Source organism: Aegilops tauschii, chromosome 2 (assembly GCF_002575655.3).
Source record: "Aegilops tauschii subsp. strangulata cultivar AL8/78 chromosome 2, Aet v6.0, whole genome shotgun sequence".
Lineage (NCBI taxonomy): Eukaryota > Viridiplantae > Streptophyta > Magnoliopsida > Poales > Poaceae > Aegilops > Aegilops tauschii.
Genome location: NC_053036.3, coordinates 242,981,965 through 243,006,751, shown reverse-complemented (window position 1 = coordinate 243,006,751; position 24,787 = coordinate 242,981,965). Strand labels below are relative to the sequence as shown.

At 43.0% G+C, this 24,787-nt stretch overlaps 1 pseudogene; it reads right to left on the bottom strand.

Annotated features, from left to right (window-relative positions):
• LOC109759032 (serine/threonine-protein kinase Nek3-like) overlaps positions 1-23,533 on the bottom strand; it is a 28,997-nt pseudogene extending 5,464 nt beyond the window's left edge.
• Between the last annotated feature and the right edge of the window lie 1,254 nt (positions 23,534-24,787).

Below are 24,787 nucleotides of genomic sequence, written 5' to 3'. Positions count from 1 at the left end.
AGGCCGTCAAATAGCAGACATGATTTAACATCTTATTTTCAATCAATTATGACCAATTTAAATGGTCTTAAAATGATCAAAGGGGTACTGCGTTTTGATTGGTCCAAAACCATCTCATGCGGATCATGGATTAGCACCGTCGGATGCGCGCGGATCCAACGGCAGCCCACACCCCCCTCGTCGCTCTCGCCCCCCTCCCTCTCATCCTCGTCGTCCCACCCGGAGCCCAACCACCCAAACCCTAACTCAGATCCCCTCCCACTCCAGCGGCCGCTGCCCCCTTCTCCCTCCCAGATCCAATCCAAGCCCTCCTGCCCTCGGCCTCCATCTCCATTCCTCCGGCGGAGCTCGACCCCCACCCCCCAAGCGCCGCTGCTCCACCCTCTCCCAGATCCCCATCTCCAAGTCACCCTCTCCCTCGCTCAGATCTCGATCCGCCACCGCCCACCATCGACGACCCTCACCATAGACGAGATCGAGCTCCTCCCTCCCTCCTGTTCTCCCCCAGCCTTATCCACTCCGAGCCAACCAACTACTCCATCCTTGGGATTTTGCCGCGCCTCGTCTCGCTGGCCCGGCGACCATAGGCAGCCAGTTCACGGCCAGGATGGTGGCGTGCCCCGCCGCGACCATGTACGCGCACGACACTCCGCGCCTCCCCTTCCTCTCCTGCGGTTCCTAACAGGCGCGCTCCTCTCCTCTCCTTGGGTGACATGCAGGGCTTGCAGCGGTGGTGCACTGGGTGATGAGCCTGCCGCGTGGTCGTTGCCGTCGGCGTCCCCGGAGTTGGCGCAGGAGGGGCTGGCCGGCGTCCCCCGTCGACGCCCTCCTCCCTCTTCTCCTGCGTGACCTGGAGGGGAACTGCTCCCATGGTGAGACCAATATCCATCTCTCTGTCTACCCCCAATTAGGATTTGCAGTTGCTTTGTTTGGTGATGAAATGGGGAACTCAGAGAGGGAGGGGCTCCTACCCCTGCACCCCGTTATTTATACTTGCATTTCAGAGAGTATTCATTTGTAATGCTTGTCTGAATAAAAATCAAAGATCCTAGAGTTTTCCATGTGTGGCTGAACTAATTGTGTCTGTCTGTTAGTTTGAGCCATTGTGCTGATAAGGTATCTGGTTATGCAGAACTACAGATCGTAGAAAAGATAGATTCAGGCATGCTTGTGCTAATTAAATTTGAGAAACTTGCCAAATGGACTAAAATCTACTACGAAGAACATGAATCACTTTGTGTTGTCGTAATTTGTTTGCTTCAATCCGTAGACATGTCAAGTCCTTCTGCACAATGTTGGTAAGCGCCTGATGCATACAACTTCAATCTGTAAGGAGGGGCTAATAGCATATACGTACTTACAGATGGTTGTTGCAGTTTGAAGATACTTTCAGGGTGCATGAGTGTTAGGTTGTTAACTTGTTCCAGAGTACCGATCACTTTATATCTCTAGCCGTTCCTGATGTACATCTCTATTTTTCTGGATACAGGGATTTTCCTTACAGTGCTGGGCGTAGTGATGTTCATCTCTGGGTTCTACTACACAAGAATAGCATATTATGCTTACAAAGGGTACCAGGGCTTCTCTTTTGCCAACATTCCTCCCATATGAAATGACCTGCTGTAATGACGGGCACGGGCATGGCAGGCCCGAGGCAGGCGACGCTGGCGGTAATGAACTGTCGGCCCTCCAGTCTTTCGTTCTCGTAGCCACTTACGTTTTCTTCTTCTCCTTCTTCTTCGCCTAACAACACCTGCTGTGATTATGTGTCTGACTAGACGATGGGATCAGTTCTGAGATCATTCTAGTTGTGTAGTTTCGTCAGGTCAAGCGGTCGCATCCCACTTATTTGGAATCAATAATAACAAAGCAGATAATATTACATTACTTTACTGAACTATTCTTTTTATCCTGTAGATTAAATCTCATTGTTTAAGAGGTCCTATTCTTTGCTTTTATCTATTCAACACACTCCAGCATGTTGGTTTAATCAAATCCTCTAGTAATGCCACAGCTTGTCATGCATGTCGCATTTCCTTATTTTTGGGGAATTTTGACCAGTACCACCAGCTCACCGGTGTACATGTTAGGATCGGGCTGAGTCTTTGTGATGGCTGAGTCTTTGTGATGTTACTTTATGGTCACCAGCTCACCGGTGTACATGTTTGCTTTCTGTTGGATTCTTGGTGTGCTAGGAAGCACTCTTTATACTTCCAGGGTGCATTTTTTATATGTGAGTATCTTATGTTGCTGTAAGCATTAACACAATATGCCGTGTGCAGGGAGCTCAGCATCCGAGTCCCAGCCCACCCCTCGCCCTCGCTCCGATCCCAAGGTACCGCGCGGTTCCCGGCCAGTTCATGATTTTGGCTTCTGCAGGCTCTGATCAGGTTGGCGTCCGGCGGCAGGATGAAGGCCAAGGTGAGCTCCCACGCCGGCGACTCTAGGTTAGTGCCCTGACCCGACCCCTCGCTCGTTATATGGTGTAAGTGCAATGGTACGCTAGCTATGTGGTGTAAGTATCTCCACAAGATTTCATTCAGCAAATCATCTCAGTTATCCAGTTTTGAAATATTTTGCCGATGCATCAACTCTATGTGCCAGAGTAGTAGCACTCTTTGTTTGTTGAGTAGATGTTCCTGAGCCATATAACTGCATAGCTGATAGTGTCAAACTATTCACCATATATTTATGTTTCGATATGGCTGCTCTGGTCTAGTTGTGTGAACGAGAACAGGCAAGCTGATCTGCTGCTGTTTTTCTCCCCTTGAACGATCTGGTGAAGGACAAGTTTGTCCATAGGTCCTCCTGCCCTGCTATCTCTCTCTGCTGCATAGATAGGTTCAGTTTTCTTTTGTTCTCTTTCTAGTTTAAGCATGAGGATATTCCAGTGTCTATGTATTCCTCTCGTGCTCATAAGTCAGAACATGTAATATAATTAGGGACTGCAGACTTGCTCATGTCATGTGCAAAACTTTCATGAATGTACATAAACATTTTCATGTCCAGAACCATGACTGTACATACTCGTATGAAAATCATTCACAACCTTTGTTCACTAGTTCCAATTAGTAATCGTGTATATATACGTAAGCTCCAAGCCTGATGTGCTTTAGGCGTTATATCTGTGTATATATACGATCTTCTTAATGCATGTATAACGTGACACACACATCAGGAAATCTGGTTATGTTTCTTGAGTCAGGATTCACTTGATTATGTTTCTAACTTATCATAATTTATTATTTGCAGATGCTGGCCTTCAGTCTTCAGAAGTTGGAGCTCTAGGAAGAAGAATCCTGAAGAAAATCCACACCCATCAATGCGTTTAGCTCACTGGACTAGTTATTATCTGTTTATTTAGTTGTATTTTAGCTAAATACCAGATTTGTACTGTTATCTCACTGTTACCAGATTTGTATTTTAGCTGAAAACCAGATTTGTATTGTTACCAGCAATGCGTTTTAGCTCACTGGACTAGTTATCTGTATCATTGTAATTTACTTTGCTTGTATGTTGTATGAAATATTATGCCTTATTGGCTCTTTTTGAATCAAGTTATCTAATTGCACAAATATAGAACTAATGCGTGGTACAGAAAGAGTGATCCTGGCGACCTACTTTAAAATGAGAAAGAAATAAAAGAAAACTGACAAGTGGGCTGGAAAAACGCCGAGGCCCAAAAAAATTTATACTGTAAAAGGCTGGCCTAAAAGAATAAATGGCTGTTGGGCTTGGTCCATGAAGCTAACAAAACATTCATAGGAAAAAAATATAAATGGGCCGAATTGTTGGGCGAGGCCCATGTAGAAAATCGAATTGGATCGGGCTGATTCTTGTGCCACATCAGATTGCCACGTCGGATGCCTACGAGGCCTGGGGAGGCTGCTAGTGACCAAAACAAAACAGTAGGCATATTTTGGTCGTAAACGTCTACGACCTTCTCACAGAGAAGGTCGTTAATTTCAGTTTACGACCGCCAGCTTTTGACCTTCTATTTTTGGTCACAAAAAGGTCGCAAATGAAAAACAATGACCTTTCAGTGACCAATAGTCAAGGTCACAAGTTGACATATTTCTTGTAGTGATTGTAGTATCTCCGCCAATGCGAAGATACTCGTCGGCATAGTCAGCCGGAATACCGTATATAATCACACGCATAAACGCGGAGATTTTTTGGTAGGCGCTAAAACCCAACAAGCCCGCGGCTTCTCCTTTGAGTAAAAAACCAACAATTGGCCTCGCAAGCTTGCACAATTTTTATGATGAGTGATCGACGCATTCGGTACCTTCTCCAGAAGAGATGCGGCGGATAGGTTGGATTGTCTGCGAAGTAGTCTTGTATCAACATCATATTCCCAAGAGACCGGTTGCGAGAGATGCAAAGACGGCCGACAGTCGAACCTTGTCGTCTTTTGCGGTTTCGATCCTCCACCTCCTTCACGGCTAGGACCGCCACGATCATCTGCTGACGATGGCACTCGAGCATCCATTCCACGTCTGAGTCATCGGACAAGGATGAATCCTCGAGAAAAAATTGCTCGCATGGGCTCAAGTCCATCTACAAAAACGGAATGGAAGCTCGCATCAACGAGATTTCTACGACCAAGCAAAAATGGGAAGGAAAAGGGCTCACCGGGGCAGCGGGGCAGGCGGCGTTCGACGAATCCGAGGCCGGCGTCCGCGGTGGGCGGCAGCTCGAGGCAGTCAATTCGAGGCAGCGGAGATGTCGTAGTGGCTCGGCTCGTGTCGGATCCGGGGCGGACGGCGCGATTCCACTAGCCAGAATGGCTAGAATCACAGATAGCGGGCGACGGCGACGCTGGCGGGCGACTTCGGGAGGGGATGTGGGGAGAGCGCTGAAGGAAATATGCCCTAGAGGCAATAATAAAGTTGTTATTTATATTTCCTTATATCATGATAAATGTTTATTATTCATGCTAGAATTGTATTAACCAGAAACTTGATACATGTGTGAATACAAAGACAAAATAAGTGTCCCTAGTATGCCTCTACGTGACTAGCTCGTTAATCAAAGATGGTTAAGTTTCCTGACCATAGACATGTGTTGTCATTTGATGAACGGGATCACATCATTGGAGAATGATGTGATGGACAAGACCCATTTGTTAGCTTAGCATTATAATCATTAAGTTTCATTGCTATTGCTTTCTTCATGACTTATACATGTTCCTCTGACTATGAGATTATGCAACTCCTGAATACCGGAGGAGCACCTTTTGTGCTATCAAACGTCACAATGTAACTGGGTGATTATAAAGATGCTCTACAGGTGTCTCCGAAAGTGTTTGTTGGGTTGGCATAGATCAAGATTAGGATTTGTCACTCCGTGTATCGGAGAGGTATCTCTGGGCCCTCTCGGTAATGCACATCATAATAAGCCTTGCAAGCAATGTGACTAATGAGTTAGTTACGGGATGATGTATTACGGAACGAGTAAAGAGACTTGCCGGTAACGAGATTGAACTAGGTATGAAGATACCGACGATCGAATCCCGGGCAAGTAACATACCGATGACAAAGGGAATTACGTATGTTCTCATAAGGTTCGACCGATAAAGATCTTCATAGAATATGTAGGAGCCAATATGGGCATCCAGGTTCCGCTATTGGTTATTGACCGGAGAGGTGTCTCGGTCATGTCTACATAGTTCTCAAACCCGTAGGGTCCGCACGCTTAACGTTCGTTGACGATATAGTATTATAGGAGTTATGTATGTTGGTGACCGAATGTTGTTCGGAGTCCCAGATGAGATCACGGACATGACGAGGAGCTCCGGAATGGTCCAGAGGTAAAGATTCATATATTGGATGATATGGTTAGGCCAAGAGGTCAGGCCCACGAGGCTATAGGTCGGTGCAAAAGATAGTTTTGCGGAGGTCAAAGGCCAAACGCCGGAGACCCTGGCGTCTGGCCCTGGGCCAGACGCCGAGGCCCATGGCGTCTGGGCCAGACGCCAAGAATTGTGGCGTTTGGTCCTGGAGTCCTAGTGGGACTCGTGCCTTTCGGGCAAAACCGACTTTGAGGAGGATTTTACTCCAAGTGTCGACCCCAGGGCTCAACATATAAATAGAGGGGCAAGGCTAGCACCCAAGACACATCAAGAATCACCAAGCTGTGTGCCGGCAACCCCGTCCCCTCTAGTTTATCCTCCGTCATAGTTTTTGTAGTGCTTGGCGAAGCCCTGCGGAGATTGTTCTTCACCAACACCGTCACCGCGCCGTCGTGCTGCCGGAACTCATCTACTACTTCACTCGTCTTGCTGGATCAAGAAGGCGAGGACGTCATCGAGCTGAACGTGTGCTGAACGCGAAGGTGCCGTACTTTCGGTACTTGATCGGGACGGATCGTGAAGGTGTACGACTACATCAACCGCGTTGATAAACGCTTCCGCCTTCGGTCTACGAGGGTACGTAGACACACCCTCCCCTCTCATTGCTATGCATCTCCTAGATAGATCTTGCGTGATCATAGGAATTTTTTTGAAATACTGCATTCCCCAACAGTGGCATCAGAGCCAGGTCTATGCGTAGATGTTATATGCATGAGTAGAACACAAAGATGTTGTGGCCGATAATAGTCATACTGCTTACCAGCATGTCATACTTTGATTCGGCGGTATTGTTGGATGAAGCGGCTCAGATCGACATTATGCGTACGCTTACGCTTACGCGAGCTAGTGGGTGTCTATTTCTCCAACTTTAGTTGAATCAAGTGTGACTACGCGCGGTCCTTGTTGAAGGTTAAAATAGCACACTTGACGAAAAATCGTTGTGGTTTTGATGCGTAGGTAAGAACGATTCTTGCTAAGCCCGTAGCAGCCACGTAAAACTTGCAACAACAAAGTAGATGACATCTAACTTGTTTTTGCAGGGCATGTTGTGATGTGATATGATCAAGACGTGATGATATAAATTGTTGTATGAGATGGTCATGTTTTGTAACAGAGTTATCGACAACTGGCAGGAGCCATATAGTTGTCGCTTTATTGTATGCAATGCAATCGCCATGTAATTGCTTTACTTTGTCACTAAGTGGTAGCAATAGTTGTGATAGCAATAGTTGGTGAGACGACAATGATGCTACGATGGAGATCAAGGTGTCAAGCCGGTGACGATGGTGATCATGACGGTGCTTTGGAGATGGAGATCAAAGGCACAAGATGATGATGGCCATATCATATCACTTATTTTGATTGCATGTGATGTTTATCCTTTATGCATCTTATTTTGATTAGTACGACGGTAGCATTATAAGATGACCCCTCACTAAATTTCAAGGTATAAGTGTTCTCCCTGAGTATGCACCGCTGCGACAGTTCTTCGTGCTAAGACACCACGTGATGATCGGGTGTGATAAGCTCTACGTTCACATACAATGGGTGCAAGCCAGTTTTACACACGCAGAATACTCGGGTTAAACTTGACGAGCCTAGCATATGCAGATATGGCCTCGGAACACTGAGACCGAAAGGTCGAGCGTGCATATAGTAGATATGATCAACATAGTGATGTTCACCATTGAAAGCTACTCCATCTCACGTGATGACCGGACATAGTTTAGTTGATATGGATCACATGATCATGTAGATGACTAGAGGGATGTCTATCTAAGTGGGAGTTCTTAAGTAATATGATTAAATTGAACTTTAATTTATCATGAACTTAGTCCTGATAGTATTTGCATAACTATGTTGTAGATCAATAGCTCGCGATGTAGCTCCCCGTTTATTTTTGATACGTTCCTAGAGAAAAATAAGTTGAAAAATGATAGTAGCAATGATGCGGACTTGGTCCGTGATCAGAGGATTATCCTCATTGCTGCACAGAAGAATTATGTCCTTGATGCACCACTAGGTGACAGACCTATTGCAGGAGTAGATACAGACGTTATGAACGTTTGACAAAGCTCGGTATGATGACTACTTGATAGTTTAGTGCACCGTGCTTTACGGCTTAGAACCAGGATTTCAAAAATGTTTTGAACACCACGGAGCATATGAGATGTTCCAAGAGCTAGAATTGGTATTTCAGACTCATGCCCGAGTCGAGAGGTATGAGACCTCTGACAAAGTACTTAGCCTACAAGATGGAGGAGAATAGCTCAACTAATGAGCATGTGCTCAGAATGTCTGAGTACTACAATCGCTTGAATCAAGTGGGAGTTAATCTTCCAGATAAGATAGTGATTGAGAGAGTTCTCTAGTCACTATCACCAAGTTAATAGAACTCCGTGATGAACTATAATATGCAAGGGATAACGGAAACGATTCCCAATCTCTTCGCGATGCTGAAATCGGCGAAGGTAGAAATCAAGAAAAAGCATCAAGTGTTGATGGTTGACAAGACCACTAGTTTCAAGTAAAAGGGTAAGGGAAAGAAAGGGAACTTCAAGAAGAATGGCAAGCAAGTTGCCACTCTCGTGAAGAAGCCCAAAGCTAGACCTAAGCCTTAAACTGAGTGCTTCTACTGCAAAGGAAATGGTCACTGGAAGTGGACTGCCCTAGATACTTGGCGGATAAGAAGGATGGCAAAGTGAACAAAGGGATATTTGATATACATGTTATTGATGTGTACTTTACTAGTGTTTATAGCAACCCCTCGGTATTTGATACCGGTTCAGTTGCTAAGAGTAGTAACTTGAAACAGGAGTTGCAAAATAAACATAGACTTGTTAAGGGCGAGGTGATGATGTGAGTTGGAAGTGATTCCAAGGTTGATAAGATCACCATCGCACACTCCCTTTACCTTCGGGATTAGTGTTGAACCTAAAATAAATGTTATTTGGTGTTTGCGTTAAGCATGAGTATGATTGGATCATGTTTATTGCAATACGGTTATTCATTTAAGGCAAAGAATAATTGTTGTTCTATTTACATGAATAAAACCTTCTATGGTCATACACTCAATATAAATGGTTTATTGAATCTCGATCGTAGTGATACACATATTCATAATATTGAAGCCAAAAGAAACAAAGTTAATAATGATAGTGCAACTTATATGTGGCACTACCGTTTAGGTCATATTGGTGTAAAGCGCGTGAAGAAACTCCATGCTGATGGACTTTTGGAATCACTTGATGCTTGCGAACCATGCCTCATGGGCAAGATGACTAAGACTCCGTTCTTCGGAACAATGGAGCGAGCATCTGACTTATTGGAAATAATACATACTGATGTATGCGGTCCGATGAGTGTTGAGGCTTGCGGTAGGGTATCGTTATTTTCTGACCTCCACAGATGATTTGAGCAGATATGAGTATATCTACTTGATGAAACATAAGTCTGTAACATTTGAAAAGTTCAAAGAATTTCAGAGTGAAGTGGAAAATCATCGTAACAAGAAAATAAAGTTTCTACGATCTGATCGTGGAGGTGCGTATTAGAGTTATAAGTTTGGCCTTCAATTAAAACAATGTGGAATAGTTTCACAAACTCATGCCACCTGGAACACCACAACATAATGGTGTGTCCAAACGTCGTAACCATACTTTATTAGATATGGTGCGATCTATGATGTCTCTTACTGATTTACCACTATTGTTTTGGGGTTATGCATTAGAGACAGCTGCATTCACGTTAAATAGGGCACTGTCTAAATCCGTTGAGATGACACAATATGAACTATGGTTTAGCAAGAAACCTAAGTTGTCGTTTCTTAAAGTTTGGGGTTGCGATGCTTATGTGAAAAAGTTTCAGCCTGATAAGCTCAAACCCAAATCGGAGAAATGTGTCTTCATAGGATACCCAAAGGAGACTGTTGGGTACACCTTCTATCACAGATCCAAAGGCAAGATATTCGTTGCTAAGAATGGATCCTTTCTAGAGAAGGAGTTTCTCTCGAAAGAAGTGAGTGGGAGGAAAGTAGAACTTGATGACGTAATTGTACCTTCTCCCTTATTGGAAAGTAGTTCATCACAGAAATCAGTTCCAGTGATTCCTACACCAATTAGTGAGGAAGCTAATGATGATGATCATGAAACTTCAGATCAAGTTACTACTAAACCTCGTAGGTCAACCAGAGTACGGTCCGCACGAGAGTGGTATGGTAATCCTGTTCTGGAAGTCCTGTTACTAGACCATAACGAACCTACGAACTATGAGGAAGCGATGATGAGCCTAGATTCCGCGAAATGGCTTGAGGCCGTGAAATCTGAGATGGGATCCATGTATGAGAACAAAGTATGGACTTTGATTGACTTGCCCGATGATTGGCGAGCCATTGAGAATAAATGGATCTTCAAGAGGAAGACGGACGCTGATAGTAGTGTTACTATCTACAAAGCTCGAATTGTCGCAAAAGGTTTTCGACAAGTTCAAGGTGTTGACTACGATGAGATTTTCTCAATTGTATCGATGCTTAAAAGTCTGTCCGAATCATGTTAGCAATTGCCGCATTTTATGAAATTTGGAAAATGGATGTCAAACCTGCATTCCTTAATGGGGTTCTTAAAGAAAAGTTGTATATGATGCAACCAGAAGGTTTTGTCAATCCTAAAGGTACTAATAAATTGTGCAAGCTCCAGCGATCCATCTATGGACTGGTGCAAGTATCTCGGAGTTGGAATATACGCTTTGATAAGGTGATCAAAGCATATGGTTTTATACAGACTTTGGTGAAGCCTGTATTTACAAGAAAGTGAGTGGGAGCACTACAACCTTTCTGATAAGTATATGTGAATGACATATTGTTGATCAGAAATGATGTAGAATTTTCTGGAAAGCATAAAGGAGTGTTTGAAAGAAGTTTTTTCAAAGAAAGACCTCAGTGAAGCTGCTTACATATTGGGCATCAAGATCTACAGAGATGGATCAAGACGCTTGATAAGATTTTTTCAATGAGTACACACCTTGACAAGATTTTGAAGTAGTTCAAAATGGAACAGTCAAATAAGGAGTTCTTGCCTGTGTTGCAAGGTGTAATGTTGAGTAAGACTCAAAACCCGACCACGGTAGAAAATAGAGAGAGAATGAAAAGTCATTCCCTATGCCTCAGCCATAGGTTCTATAAAGTATGCTATGTTGTGTACCGGACCTATTGTATACCCCACCATGAGTTTTGGCAAGGGGGTACGATAGTGATCCAGGAGTGGCTCACTGGACAGCGGTCAAAGTTATCCTTAGTTACCTAAGAGGACTAAGGAAATATTTCTCGGTTATGGAGGTGATAAAGAGTTCGTCGTAAAGAGTTACGTCGATGCAAGCTTTTACACCGATCCGGATGACTCTGAGTCTCAATCTGGATACATATTGAAAGTGGGAGCAATTAGCTAGAGTAGCTCCGTGCAGAGCATTGTAGACATAGAAATTTGCAAGATACATACGGATCTGAATGTGGCAGACCCGTTGACTAAACTTCTCTCACAAGCAAAACATGATCACACCTTAGTGCTCTTGGGTGTTAATCACATAGCGATGTGAACTAGATTATTGACTCTAGTAAACCCTTTGAGTGTTGGTCACATGGCGATGTAAACTATGGGTGTTAATCAGATGGTGATGTGAACTATTGGTGTTAAATCACATGGAGATGTGAACTAGATTATTGACTCTAGTGTAAGTGGGAGACTAAAGGAAATATGCCCTAGAGGCAATAATAAAGTTGTTATTTATATTTCCTTATATCATGATAAATGTTTATTATTCATGCTAGAATTGTATTAACCGGAAACTTGATACATGTGTGAATACATAGACAAAACAAAGTGTCCCTAGTATGCCTCCACTTGACTAGCTCGTTAATCAAAGATGGTTAAGTTTCCTGACCATAGACATGTGTTGTCATTTGATGAATGGGATCACATCATTGGAGAATGATGTGATGGACAAGACATATCCGTTAGCTTAGCATTATGATCATTAAGTTTTATTGCTATTGCTTTCTTCATGACTTATACATGTTCCTCTGACTATGAGATTATGCAACTCCCGAATACCGGAGAAACACCTTTTGTGCTATCAAACGTCACAACATAACTAGGTGATTATAAAGATGCTCTACAGGTGTCTCCGAAGGTGTTTGTTGGGTTGGCATAGATCAAGATTAGGATTTGTCACTCCGTGTATCGGAGAGGTATCTCTGGGCCCTCTCGGTAATGCACATCATAATAAGCCTTGCAAGCAATGTGACTAATGAGTTAGTTACGGGATGATGTATTACGGAACGAGTAAAGAGACTTGCCGGTAACGAGATTGAACTAGGTATGAAGATACCGACAATCGAATCTCGGGCAAGTAACATACCGATGACAAAGGGAATTACGTATGTTCTCATAAGGTTCGACCGATAAAGATCTTTGTAGAATATGTAGGAGCCAATATGGGCATCCAGGTTCCGCTATTGGTTATTGACTGGAGAGGTGTCTCGGTCATGTCTACATAGTTCTCAAACCCGTGGGGTCTGCACGCTTAACGTTCATTGACGATATAGTATTATATGAGTTATGTATGTTGGTGACCGAATGTTGTTCAGAATCCCGGATGAGATCACGGACATGACGAGGAGCCCTGGAATGGTCCGGAGGTAAAGATTCATATATTGGATGATATGGTTAGGCCAAGGGGTCAGGCCCACGAGGCTATAGGTCGGTGCAAAAGATAGTTTTACGGAGGTCAGAGGCCGAACGCCGGAGACCCTGGCGTCTGGCCCTGGGCCAGACACCAAGGCCCATGGCGTATGGGCCAGACGCCAAGGATTGTGGCGTTTGGTCCTGGAGTCCGAGTGGGACTCTTGCCTTTCGGGCAAAACCGACTTTGAGGAGGCTTTTACTCCAAGTTTCGACCCCAGGGCTCAACATATAAATAGAGGGGCAGGGCTAGCACCCAAGACACATCAAGAATCACCAAGCCGTGTGCCGGCAACCCCGTCCCCTCTAGTTTATCCTCCGTTATAGTTTTTGTAGTGGTTGGCGAAGCCCTGCGGAGATTGTTCTTCACCAACACCGTCACCACGCCGTCGTGCTGCCGGAACTCATCTACTACTTCGCCCGTCTTGCTGGATCAAGAAGGCGAGGACGTCATCGAGCTGAACGTGTGCTGAACGCGGAGGTGTCATACTTTCGGTACTTGATCGGGACGGATCGTGAAGGTGTACGACTACATCAACCGCGTTGATAAATGCTTCCACTTTCGGTCTACGAGGGTACGTGGACACACTCTCCCCTCTCGTTGCTATGCATCTCCTAGATAGATCTTGCGTTATCGTAGGAATTTTTTTGAAATACTACGTTCCCCAACAAGCGCGCGCTGAAATGGCCCTCTCGCCAAGCACTTTCGCGGGATACAGGGCACCAACAGGGCGGGGGAGGGGGGCTGTGCTTTCGCGGGTCAGAGGGTGGATTTTACCGCGCCCCTCAAATTTTTTTACGGGTCGGATGCCTTTAAGGTTTCTGTTCAGGTCACTTTTTTTTGCCCAAAACCGCAAACTAACGGTTATTTTGCGGGTCGGGGCGATTTAAGGGGTCTGCTAGAGTTGCTCTTATGTGATTGATGATATCGACTGGCTAGGGCCTGCAATGAAATATGAACAATAGTTGGATGTTAACTAACGATGTTTGTGTGTGTACTCGGGTTCTACCCCCTTGTTTTTTATTCTCTAATGCAAAGATACACAACTCTCCTGTGTGTTTAATGGTTTTTACTGCGTATAAGATTCTAACCTTTTGTATGGCCAGATACTACATACCTCCTCTTTATGAGCTGTTCTAGCATGGAATGTTCTTGCAAGTTCTAGGCGTCTACTAGGAGTCGAGGACGCCCTTCGTGGAGTAGGTGCCGGTGATCTTGTTGCTTTTGAATATTTGTCATGTATCACTTCTTTGAAAACTTCCTTCATGACCTGGACTGATAACTGACCCATCTGTTGATGAAACAGTTCTGGACAATCTTTTGCTATTTTGGTAGACTGAGAACCGCCATGGTTAGCAGTGGCATTGTCAAATTCCAAAATCCTCTGTTATTTAAATGAATGGCTGCTAATGTATTGGGGTTTGCAATTGTCTTCATCATCAGAAGATGCAGTCTTATGTGCTTCATGTTTGGTAAGAAGTATAGCTGGGAACATACTGCGAGTAGGACTTGATTTCGATTGGATTTTCAAGCCATAGGGTTGAAGTTGCGGATGGTTTAGCAGATCTGCCGCCTGAAAGTCAGAATCAGTATGAGGCAATGAGATGCACAAATGAGTGCAGAAACAAGAGTTTACTCATTAAAGTAAAACTGTTGTATGAAAATGACTCACACTCGGTCTATGATCTAGATTTCTGCTCGCAACATGCAACTTCGTGTACTTTGTTTGTGTCCAATGACCAGAACAAGACCGCTTCTAGATCCCCACCTTTATCAATACTTCATCTATATTCGCAATATTTAGATTGCATTATCATATTCTTGCTTATTCTTCGATTGCGTGCAGGAATAGACCGTCGTGGTCCGACTGATCGTGCTTCTAGCATCATCAGTAACCTCAGGAGATTGGTTTAGCGATTGCTTAGGCGCAACGTCATTGCACATTTGTACTCGGATCGTCAAAGTCGGCTCCACCAAATCAATAGTTATCATCTCACGGAAAGATCGGGCCCCTCACCTCTGTCAAGTGGTATCAGTTTTCGGGTTGCTCGGTGAGAATTTCCAGTTTTCCATAGATTAGATCTATTTTCTTACCCATTGTCCAAGAAAAAGCACTCCAAAAAATGTTAGATCTGTTTATCCTTTGTCCAAGCTAGTCTGAGCCTTTGCAATTTTCTTTTCATTGTTTCCATTATTGAATTACCATTTGCATCGTCGTGTCGAGTTGCTGGTCTTAGTGTCTAGTTCGTTTAGAGTTTCAAGTTCTGTTCACATTAGTCACGCCACCGCTGCATCATTATTCCTTCCGCTGTCCACCATCCCATCCATCAATTTCCACCTCGTTCTACCCACCATTCATTGTCATATCATAGTTGAGGTCGTTCACATCTTTGCTTGATCCAATCTGCATCTTATCTAGTTTATTTTGAAAAGTGGGAGAGAGAAAAAAGGAGAGAAAAAAGTTAAAAAAGCCAGAGGAAAAAAAGGAGAAAAATGTGTGATAACAAAAATAGAAAAAAAACAAAATTAGGATCTATCTAGACTCAATCTCGTACCTAAATTCGGATTCGAATCTGTTTTCCGCACTATTGAGTAAAACATGCATATCTTGCTCATACGAAGTCCGTTTTGGCTCCGTGAGTACTCAAATTAATGCTAGCAACGAGCCACATGTAATTAGTTGCAGAAGCTAGTTCAATATTTGGCACCTCAATCGGCTTCTAAATAGGTCTTTGTGCCCTCCGAAGTTCACGAACACAGCTTGTTCCAATTTTTAGGCCAGTTTTAGAATTTGCTGACTCCTCATATCAACTCGGAATTGAGTGATTCTTTTTGCGTTTGAAAGCTTGAGTCAGTGCCATTCTTGAGAAAAATTATCAGAAAATTGGCACAAACTTTTCCAGAGGAAAGTTGGAGAGAGAGAGTTGTTGGCATATCTTGCTTGGCAGGTGTTTCTCATCATTATCTTTACTGCCATTGTGATCTTCACTTTATATCTTGCTGTCCAGAGCTACTTCATATCCTTTATTGATGCTAGTTGTGGTACGCCGTGACCTCATTAGTGTTCTAGGCTCGCGTCTCTAGTACGGTCTAGCGTAGGACCAGCACAGTACCGTCGTTGAGCGTTTATTCAACATTGCATCTCTGAATTGATTATTGCTAATCTTTTGCTACCAAATATTTAAGCCTTCCAAGCTCCACATATTTCTACACCGTGTATACCTATGTTCCCCTGGCAATTGCTTTACTTAATCTTCAGAGTTATTCGACATCGCTGGTTGCCGGTGACCACCTGCTGCACGGTAAGAACTTGTAACATATTGATATTTGCTTTACTGCGAGCGTTTTACCACCACATTCTAGTAGTTCATAGGAACATTATTCTCGAATTTTGTTTCTTGTTTCTACTAATAATAATAGGTTCCGGAGATACAAGTTCTTGGACGACGGATACATCTTCACCATCATGAGAGGTGGGACAACACACACAAGCATATGGTCAAGTTATCTCTTTACCGTCATTTGAGGGTAGATTTAACCCTGCTATTTATCTTGGTGGGAATCGTCGCATGGAAGAAAAATAATTATACACACACATAATGATCTATCCATGGAGATGCATAGCAACGAGGGAGAGAGTGTTTCTATGAACCCTCGTAGACCGTAAGAGGAAGCGTTTCACAACGCGGTTGATGTAGTCGAACTTCTTCGTGCTTCAACCGATTAAGTACCGAACGCACGACACCTCCGCGTTCTGCACACGTTCAGCTCGGTGACGTCCCTTGCCTTCTTGATCCAGCAAGACGTTGAGGTAGTAGATGAGTTCCGTCAACACGACGGCGTGGTGATGGTGAAGTGATCTCCGCAGGGCTTCACCCAAGAACTACTAAAATATGACCGGGGGTGTAAATGGTGGAGGGGGGCACCGCACACGGCCAGGCAATTGTGTGTTGTGTGCTAGGCGCCCCCCTCCCACATATATATAGGTGGGAGGGAGGAAGGAGCAGCCATTAGAGGCGCCCAAGTAGGAGGAATCCTACTTGGAGTCCCTCCCAAGCCGCGCCCCCTTGCCATATATAACCAAGGAGGAAGGAAAGAGGGGGGGGGGGAGGGAAAGAAATGGGAATCCTAATCCACACTTTCCTTTCCCTACCCCTTTCCTTCTCCTCCTAGGCCGGCCTACTATGGGGGGCACACCAGCCCCTTGTGTCTGGTGTGTTCCCTCTCTTGGCCCATAAGGCCCATATCTTTTGCCGGGAGTGCCTGGAACCACTTCCGGCACCCCCCGAAGGGGTTACCCGGTACCCCCGAAACACTTCCGGTGTCCGAGTACCATCATCCTATATATCAATCTTTACCTCTCGACCATTTCGAGACTCCTCGTCATGTCCATGATCTCATCTGGGACTCCGAACAACATTCGTTCACCAAATCATATAACTCATATAATACTATATCGTCAACGAGCGTTGAGCGTGCGGACCCTACGGGTTCGAGAACTATGTAGACATGACCGAGACACCTCTCTGGTCAATAACGAATAGCAGAACCTGGATGCCCATATTGGTTCCTACATATTCTACGAAGATGTTTATCGGTCGAACCGTTATGAAAACATACATAATTCCCTTTGTCTATCGGTATGTTACTTGCCCGAGATTCAATCGTCGGTATCTTCATACCTAGTTCAATCTCGTTACCGGCAAGTCTTTTTTCTCGTTCCGTAATACATCACCTCATGACTAAATACTTAGTCGTTTGCTTGCAAGCTTATGATGTGTATTACCGAGAGGGCCCAGAGATACCTCTTCGATACTCGGAGTGACAAATCCTAATCTCGATCTATGCCAACTCAAGAAACACCTTCGGAGATACCTGTAGAGCATATTTATACTCACCCAGTTATGTTGTGACGTTTGATAGCACACAAGGCATTCCTCCGGTATCCAGGAGTTGCATAATCTCATAGTTAAAGGAATATGTATATTTGACATGAAGAAAGCAATAGCAATGAAACTGAACGATCATTATGCTAAGCTAACGGATGGGTCTTGTCCATCACATCATTCTCCTAATGATGTGATCAAGTTATCAAATGACAACTCATGTCAATGGTTAGGAAACCTTAACCATCTTTGATCAATGAGCTAGTCAAGTAGAGGCTCACTAGGGAGACGGTGTTTGTTTATGTATTCACACATGTATTTAAGTTTCCGATCAATACAATTCAAGCATGAATAATAAACCTTTATCATGAATAAGGAAATATAAAAAGCAACTTTATTATTGCCTCTAGGGCATATTTCCTTCATATATAGTTTGGGAGCTTGAAGTAGAACAAGTTTTTAGTCACCATGATTTTTCTGAACTTGAGAGAGTACGAGCTGGAACTGGAGCATTTACTGGTTTTTCTTCAGTTTTGTGGAGTGTACATTGTAAGAAAAACATTGATAACCAACGCACAACTTGGAAAGATTTGAAAGCTGTAATGAGACAACAATTTTTTCCTCCTTACTATCATCGTGAATTGCTTCGCAAATTAGAACAATTAAAACAAGGCAACAACACTGTTCATGCTTACCACCAAGAGTTCAAATCTTATATGCATATTTTGGTGGTTTGAACCATGATATTCATGCAAGATTTCAGTATATTCCTCGTTGCATTACTGGTATGTATGTTCGGGCTTGTACCTTTGAGAGACAGATACAAGAGGATGCATTGGGTGACTACAATAACTACTATTACAGTTCATGATCACCACCATCGGTTGGTTCCTACACCGTTGCACCTACTAGAGCAGCCACACCTCAGATTGAGAGTGCGACATCATCTCAAGAGTATGGTACATTGTCATCGTCTGTACCTACATGAGCTACGTCTTTGCAAACAAGGGAGCAGTAAAGGTATTGATGATATAACTTCACATGAGAATGATGGATGCCTAGTTAACTTGAATACATCATGTGTTGAGTTACCTGTTGATTTGAGCACACCACCTATTTTATAGAATCGTGTTACTGTCATGAATGCGTCATGTGATCAAACAACTGAAATACCAACAATTTTGAGTGCACCCATTGAATTAACTGTTGATGCAAAAGAACCAACATTTAATCATTTTGATATGACCTCTAATCTTGGTGATGATTCTGTGTCCAATGACTTATTGCATGTTTGGTTAATTAAGCATGTTGTAGCATGTAAATGTGATGCAAGTAAGGTTTATTCGCCAATGTTGGGATGGTTTAATGATGAACATTGTCAACCTTTGGAAATGAATAAGAAATTTACTTATCTATGCAAACTGAGTTGCAATATTTTCATGCCTTCTACTTCTTGTGATAATATTTTGGCTTTAGGTTTTATGAACTATGAAAGTTACTCATGTATACATGTGTCATATGTGTGAAAACCAAGGGAAGTAAAAATGGATGACATATACATATACAACATGTATATCTTGTCTCTTTTGTTAGCCACATTTCGGATTAAGCAATGCCGAGGATGACTTTTTTTCAAGAAGGGGACAGATTAAGCAACGCCGAGGACGGCTTTGTTTTCAAGAAGGGGAGGATGATGAGGACATGACTACCTTAGATACGACCAAAAATATTGCATACATGTATATTTGTGAGGTGTATGGGACATTTGTACAATCCACATATGAACATAAGGGAAAAAGAGAAGTTTAGGTACTGTTCAAAAAGTCCTCTCACGTCACTTTTGGGCCAAGAGAAGATAGAGTCCAAGTCTCTCACGTTCTGGATTCAGATTTGGACTGCACAGACGTACCTAAATCAAAACGCCAGGAACTCTTTCATACGGACTCCGAATTGGATGATTCTTTTTTTGTTGGAAATTAGATTTCGTCCTCTTTCCAACCCAATTGGATTCACCTTCAAATACGTCCAGAGCATTGAGATATCACTGAAGCAATCTGACACTGCAGCAGAATCCGAGTCAAACTACAAGTCCAAAGGTGTTGCATCACCTCCACTTGGGCCCATGAGCCTTGTACGACCTAGGGTTAGTTTTAGGATGCCTTGGGACGTCCTACCACCTCCTTGGCCACCACCCTTGCTCATATATAAGTAGATCCATCTAGTATCTTTTTCCTTGGGATTTGTTTAGTTAAAATTTAGCCATTGCAACTTCGTGTACTTCGTTTGTGTCCAACAACCAGACCAAGACCGCTTCCGGATCCCCACCTTTATCAATACTTCATCTATATTTGCAATATTCAGATTGTATTATCATATTCTTGCTTGTTCTTTGATTGCGTGTAGGAATAGACCTTCGTGGTCAGGTTGATCGTGCTTCTAGCATCGTCAGTAACCTCGGGAGATTGGTTTAGCGATTGCTAAGGCGCAACGTCATTGCACGTTTGTAGTCAGATTGTCAAAGTTGGCTCCACCAAAACGATGGTTATCATCTCACCGAAAGATCGGGCCCCTCGTCTCTATCAATAAAATACTTACCGAGCCATATATTTTGTTCCTTTGTAAGAAATACTTAAACATTGAAATAAGTAGAATCCATGGTGAGTAACCGACTAGGCTTAACTGAAATGAAATGTGAGTATCAGATAAAGCTTACGAAGGAACATAACAACCGTCACATCTCGATGAACGATGTGATTAGTATGCAAGTAGTCGAGTGCCATTAGGAGCTACACAAGCCACACGCAGACTTTCTGCATCCAGAAAAATGGACACAGCAACGGGGGTAAGCGGAATTTGCAGCTATTGAACAAAGACATACTTATTACAGAGTAGGAGTAGTTGACTACCTCTTATTAGAAATGGTTGTTGTTAGCCTTCTTCATGACCTCTAACCCGCACAGGAAAAAAAATAACCACAATTTCATGATGTCGAAAATTGTGTACTACAGGGTCTACCCTCTAATTCCTCTGCCTTTTCCATGGTGCCGCTCAGAATGTATATTGAGACTAGAGGGTAGGGACCTATTTATAGACTCCACTTCTAGGTGTTTTAATATTCCACCTGTTTCCGGAAAGATCCATATGACTCCTGAACAATGTTACCAACCATGATAAAACATGTCAGTTTTCCATGTCTAAATATACTATGTGTGAGTCATGTGGCATGATTATATTGTATATGTGAGATCAACTTCCAATCTTAATCATGTGGGTCAACAGCCTGCAGAGCCGATCCTGCAAAACAAACCCAGCTCTTCCACCCTGTGATGTCCCGGGAAAAATACGCACGTACATATAAATTACAGTAGAGTCAATCCCTATGAATTCCTCTACTTTATTCCATCACAGTCGTCCTCGAGACCTCGAGTTTTACTTCCTCGAGTGAAATTTCGCATCAATTTATTCCCATTACAAACATTAATAATATGAATAATTGAAGATTGAGTTAAATAAATATTAACTATGTTGAATAAATGTTTAAAGCCACATAAATATCCAACATCTCCCACTTGGCTGAAACATAGTAATCAATATATGAAGTTCCATGTGTAAACATGTTTTGAAAAGAACTCCCGACTCTAGTCAGTGAACCTACACCATATTAGTATAATATAAATAAATCAAATATACACACCTGAGCTTAATTACTCCGCACCTCATGTATATAATGATAACTTCCTCAATGTGTTTACTTTTAACGAAACTCTGAAATGTGTGACAGGTTGTGATGCACATTCCACGATCATATGCGTGAGATTCCCTTAGTGACACATATTTCCTTCCACTACTTGAACATAGTAATAAATTCTGGTAGCTAAGGTTAATAGTATAAAGAAGATACATTTAGTATCCCCCCTTTCCACAAGAGTTCAAAGATAATTCCTCACTGAGTATGATTCCCCTTATCAAGGTAGTTTAACGGGGTTGCAATTTTTCATAGAAAAATGTATCAAAATATACCCTATGTATTTCCACTTCAAAAAATTGGAAGCTTCAAACATGCCTTTCATATGAAAGTTAGAAAATGAACAAGTGTAAGTGCATCTAGTGCCCCTTAGTGATTTTGGTGTATTGAAGACTTATAGGTTGAGGGACTAATGTGTTTGTGAGTGTACATAGGTCTAGAAGTCCATGAGGAGTTTGATATTTACAGAGAAAGTCGACCCCTAAAAATGAATGTCTTCAAATGAAGACTTTGGGTTTCTGAAGACTTTGAAAGTGAAGAAATTGGTGTGACCGTGAAGACTTGATAATCGTGAGGAACATGAAGCGTGAAGACTTTTGTTTTCGTAGTTTCATTTTCTTTTTCTTGAGTCATAGGAAACACCGTACTGTTAAAGGGGGTCGAGGAAAAACTAAGGAAAAGTTTCCAAGTGATGCTCATCTCAAAATCCTACACCTACCAATCCCTTCGAGTGAAGCCATTGGAAATCTCATACAACTCAGTCAATTTCTTCAGTGATAGAGACGAAGTTTTTCTGGTCTCTGAGGAATTTGTTCTGACTGAGGAGTTAGGAATTCGCTAGTGAGGATTGCCTACGAGTGAGGAACATGATAGCCCTGAGGAATTTGAACCTCAAATTTCCGACCGTTGCTGTGCTATGCGCCAGCTATCCCAAAATATCTTACCCACATAACGGTCATATCATTGAAGGGCATTTATGTCTTATCATGTCGGGTTGCTCCCTAGGCTATAAATAGCCACCCCCTACAACCACTAGCTGGTTGGCTGCTCCGAGAGAAACTGACACTTGTCATTGAGAGCATCCCATCCTCCGTGGACTTTGAGCGAAAATCATCAAGTGAGGAAAACCCAAACCCAAACACCTACAAACCCAAAGTGATTGAGCATCATTGAAGAGATTGTTCCTGTGTGGATCCGATGCTTGTTACCTTTGAAGACTGTGCATCTTCCAAACGGTTAGGCGTCTTGGTCTAGAGCATCCAAGAGGAAATTGTGGATCACCGAGTGACCGAGTTTGTGAACGTTTGGAAGTCACCTGAAGACTTACCATGAGTGATTGGGCGAGGTCTGTGTGACCTTAGCTCAAGGAGAATACGGTGAGGACTGTGTGTCCTTAGGTTTAAATACCTAGCCGCTCCAACCAGATGTACAACTGTCACAATAGTTGGAACAGGTCTACCAAATCACTATCTTCACCAAGCTAACTGGTTCTTTTTCCTCAACCCTTTCATTTCCTCATTACTGTGTTGTGTACTTGATCGTTACTGTTTGAAGACTTTGACTGAAGACTTTCTCAATTTCCTCAGTTCAAATTCTTCATTCAGTTTGTCTTTAGCCTGCTTATCCTGTGTTTACACTTTCTGTACTCTGTGCTTGTTTTCATTTCATCATGATGACTGTGCTTATGTTCTGTTATGCTTGCATCTGAGTACTTATTCCGCTGCTAGTCGTCCGTGACTCAGGAATTTCCTCACCCTAAAATTCCTCTGCGACGAATTTGTAAAAATCGCCTATTCATCCCCCTCTAGTCGACTTAATGCACTTTCAATTGGTATCAGAGCAAGGTACTCCCTTGTTCTGTGTGATTTTGGTTTAACCGCCTGGAGTTTTAGTTATGTCGACCGCAGGATTGAAAACTGTGTCATGCCCCATCTTTGCCGGTCATGATTATCCCATGTGGAAGGCCATGATGAAGAAGCGCCTCATGGCGATGAACAACAAGCTGTGGACCATCACTGTGATTGGTCTTACCGATCTGTGCAAGATGGCGGAGGCTGATGACATTCGCAAGTACACGCTTCTTAACCGCACGGCGAAGGACACCATCTGCTCCTGTGTGTCTCAAAATCAGTTCTGGAGCATTATGCATCTCAGCCATGCGAAGCTTATCTGGGATTGACTCTCTGAGGTCTATGAAGGTCATCAAACTCGTCATGATCCTTGGTTTGAGGATTTCAAGGAATCACTCAAGGCGATGACTTTCAATCCAGAATCATCATCCTCTGCACCATGCCTTATGGCAAAAGGTGCCATGGTAACTTAATGCTACCTATCTGAGTCTAGTGATGATGAATCTGGTGATGAATTTGGACCCAGCTATACCAAACTTGCTTCCCTTGCCACTAAACAACAAAGAGCTTTGGAAAAGTTCAAAATATGCTTAATGAGAGCGATGATATGTTGGGTGAAGAAATGGATCGTACTAAAACTTTGACTGAAAATCTTCAGAGACTTCAGTCCAAGTTTGATAACCTTCAGAGTCATCATAACACTCTCTTATCTGATCATAAGAAGCTTTCTTATGAATTTCTTCAAAGAAAGCAAGATCTTGAGAAGCTAAGGGTGAGTTATGAAGATCTTCAGAAGGAGCGTGATTCATTGCTTGCTCAACAGATCAATGCCTCTCAGGAAGAATTCATTCCACCATGTTTGAAGTGCATTGAATGTTAATCTGCTAATTCTTCACCTGAAAGTTCAAATGCTTCTATTGCTGCAAATTCTTCAACTGTCTCTGCTATATCTAATTCCTCATCTGAGGATGCTGCTAGTATCACTGACAATGCAGGGCTGAAGGAATTGTATGTGACAGGCATGTACAAAATCCTCAAAGGGCATCAGGCTCTTTGTGATGTGCTTAAAAAGCAGATCCTCAACAGGAACCCTAGGAAAGAGGGTATTGCCTTTGAGAGGAAACTCAATGCTGATGGAACATACTAGAAGCCTGAGTAGTATCCCAAAACCTCATGGGTTGCTGCAAAGGGACCTCCAGTAGATCCATCTACTTTATCTGGCTTTACATGTGAATCTTCATATTCTTCTGATGAGTCATTTGACTCCAACTATAAGCTGTTTAAAAATCAGAATGGTGAAGTATTTGCTAGATATGTTGGCACTAACTGCAGGAACGGTCCCCCTATGAAGAAAATCTGGGTTCCCAAAAGGTGCCTTGAAAGTCTTCAGGTGAATGTCATCATGACACCACCTGTGAAGAATAGGAACCCCAGATCAAATTCTTCATATGGACCAAAGTCTTCATATGGATCCAAGTCCTCATATGGACCACGTTCCTCAAATGGACCAAAGTCCTCATATGGATCAAATTCCTCATATGAACATCATCATGCTAACACTTCTGTTTCGCAGGGAAAGACTAAGGGTTATGAATATGTGCATTATTCTTGAAATCATTATGTTCATAAGTCCTCGAAGAAATTCTCTGCTTGTTCATATGCTTACCCTAACCCCTCTTATGTGAAACGAAGTGGACTAGCATCTATGCCACCTTTC